At 41.9% G+C, this 3,060-nt stretch overlaps 1 long non-coding RNA gene across 1 annotated transcript; it reads right to left on the reverse strand.

Moving 5' to 3' along the window:
• Positions 1–294: 294 nt before the first annotated feature.
• LOC118496147 lies at positions 295–2,836 on the reverse strand. Its single transcript, XR_004898632.1, has 2 exons — positions 2,735–2,836; positions 295–679 (listed from the first exon to the last, which is right to left on the reverse strand). It is a non-coding gene; the product is annotated as an uncharacterized LOC118496147 (long non-coding RNA).
• Positions 2,837–3,060: the final 224 nt, after the last annotated feature.

The following is a 3,060-nucleotide window of genomic DNA, read 5'->3' on the forward strand; positions in this document are numbered from 1 at the left end:
TTACGATCAATTGTGAAGTCTTTCTCTGTGTGTCCTGATCTTGTTTTTGGTTATTGTGCCAGATGTGCCTTGATGATTCATTAATTCAATGCCTTTTTATTGCTGACACTTGTGTGTGGTTTGACAAAAGGGCTTGGCCTGAGACATCATTAAATCATTTTAGTCTTTTCAGTTGCCTTTGTCTGTTTTGAAGTCCTAGCACCTCTGTGTTACCCTTTAAAAGCAGGGTTGAGAGCATTGTTTTCATTGTAGTCTCATGAATGTAATCCAAGTAATAAACAGAAGTTTTTTGGGTTTTTTTTACAATAAGGTGGATATTGTCAAGCTGAAAGAACACCTGATACACACATTTGGCCACTTATTTTGAGGGCAGATTGAAGAAAAATCAAATTACAGTAGCTCCTTCCACAAATGTGTGAGTCTTAACGATGCCTGTTAAACATCATTCCAGTATAGACAGCGTCAGTCCATAAACACACATTGAAAAACACACACATGCCTCCTTGTTCACCTTGTGGCGGGCTGTTCTCGTGGCGTTGACAGGGGGGACAAGGGCTCCCATTGACAGGGTCCCCCTCCTCCCTGTAGGACCAGATGTTCAGAGTTAGCAGGCCGTTTGAAAATGACACACTCATTCTTGCGCCATTTTGGATTTCCCACTTCTGCTCATGATGGACGACTTAAAGCAGCCATATTATGCTCATTTTCAGGTTCATAATTGTATTTTAAGGTTGTACCAGAATAGGTTTACATGGTTTAATTTTCAAAAAACACCATATTTGTGTTGTACTGCAGTGCTCTCTCTCACTGCTGCAGATCCTCTTTTCAGCTGGTCTCTGTTTTAGCTACAGAGTGAGACCTCTTTTCTTCTTCTTCTTCTGTACTATTTTGGATTGCACTGCACATGCCCAGTAACTCAGATGTAGATCATGTCAGCTAGCTAGCTCCATAGACAGTAAAAGAAAGGCTGTTGTCGGTACACGATCCGTTCTGCCTGCACGATCCGTTCTGCACATGCGCAAGATAATACTGTTTTACCGAGGATACGACCTGCACGATCTGTTCCCCGCTAGCCTATGGCTAGCCTCCACCGGGAAGCTAACGTTAGTTTAGCTAACAGCTAATTCGGCTAACCGCTAGCTGACAGCTAGATTCAGTCTAAAATAACGTTAACTCAAACGTAATGGGAAAGGCAGGCTACAGCTAAATTAAGACTTCACAGTAATAACAATAAAGACAAGTATTGAGTGATTGTATTTTAAATGAGCACAAGTAAAGTAGAACTGACGTAACAGCTGTTATATATGTTAGGTGTTTGTTATATATGTCAACGTTTATTTTCAAGTTTTATTTTGAGGGTCTTTTAAAGTTATTACATGCTGTCTCAGCTAGCAGTTAGCCGAATTAGCTGTTAGCTAAACTAACGTTAGCTTGCCTGTGGAGGCTAACGGCAGACCGCTACAATTAGCTAGCGGTTAGCCGAATTACCTGTAGCTAAACTAACGTTAGCTTGGCTGTCGACCGGAAGCGTGGAACAGATTGTGCAGTGTCGTAAATCCTCGTACAACCGCGCATGCGCGAACATTTTGCGCATGTGCAGAACGGATCGTGCAGGCAGAATGGATCGTGTACCGACAGCTGTTTCTACAACTTCGGTCAGTTACAAGGCAGGATTAGCTGGGAGACTTCTAAATGAGGGCGCACATGTAAGTAGTTCTTTTGTAGATTATGGTGAACTTGTGTGTGTTGTAGCAGTGCTTTGCTATTGAGAACGAGGTAGCATGCTAGCGTTAGCATGCTAGCGTTAGCCATAGCGTTAGCATGCTAACGCTACGAGCTAATGGTTGCTGTCGGTACACGATCTGTTCTGCCTGCACGATCCGTTCTGCGCATGCGCAAGATAATACTGTTTTACTGTGGATACGACCTGCACGATCTGTTCCATGCTAGCCTATGGCTAGCCTCCACCGGGAAGCTAACGTTAGTTTAGCTAACAGCTAATTCGGCTAACTGCTAGCTGACAGCTAGATTCAGTCTAAAATAACGTTAACTCAAACGTAATGGGAAAAGCAGGCTACAGTTAAATTAAGACTTCACAGTAATAACAATAAAGACAAGTATTGAGTGATTGTATTTTAAATGAGCACAAGTAAAGTTGAACTGACTTAACAGCTGTTATATATGTTAGGTGTTTGTTATATATGTCAACGTTTATTTTCAAGTTTTATTTTGAGGGTCTTTTAAAGTTATTACATGCTGTCTCAGCTAGCAGTTAGCCGAATGAGCCGTTAGCTAAACTAACGTTAGCTTGCCTGTGGAGGCTAACGGCAGACCGCTACAATCAGCTAGCGGTTAGCCGAATTAGCTGTTAGCTAAACTAACGTTAGCTTGGCTGTCGACCGGAAGCGTGGAACAGATCGTGCAGTGTCGTAAATCCTCGTACAACCGTGCATGCGCGAACATTTTGCGCATGTGCAGAACGGATCGTGCAGGCAGAACGGACCGTGTACCGACAGTTGCGGTTAGCCTGCTCGTTTCGGCTTGTGACGTCACAAGCCGTGCCGATTTTGAACAGCTCACCCAGAGACTGAAGGCAGGACACATTCAGAAACTGTATCTCACTCTGAACAGCATGGATGGATTTTTTTCAAAGTTTGTATGTGTGTGGAAGCACCAGAGACACAAAATAACACCCCAAATCCCAGAAAAAGTGATTTTTTCATAATATGGGCACTTTAAGGAGGTGAAGAAAGATAGAAGGTAAAGAAAGGACTTCAGTCAGATGTAAGTTTGCTCAATATGTAAAGGAAGAAAAAAAAATTAAAAGACAAAAAGTGTTAAAAAAAAGGACTGTTAGCAAACTTCCATTGCTTACCCCATCATTATGCCGTTATGTGTCACATTCCTGAGCGAGTAATTGTATGTTTTGAGCACAGAGAACTATATTTTGCAAGCGCATTACATTGCATTTTGAACAGAAATTAACACTCGCAAAAAATAATTCAGTTTGAGTAAACAAAAACCTATTTCGTGCACAATAAATGTATTTGCATGTCTTTC

The sequence above is a fragment of the Sander lucioperca genome, chromosome 10 (genome assembly GCF_008315115.2).
Source record: "Sander lucioperca isolate FBNREF2018 chromosome 10, SLUC_FBN_1.2, whole genome shotgun sequence".
In the NCBI taxonomy this organism is placed as follows: Eukaryota; Metazoa; Chordata; class Actinopteri; order Perciformes; family Percidae; genus Sander; species Sander lucioperca.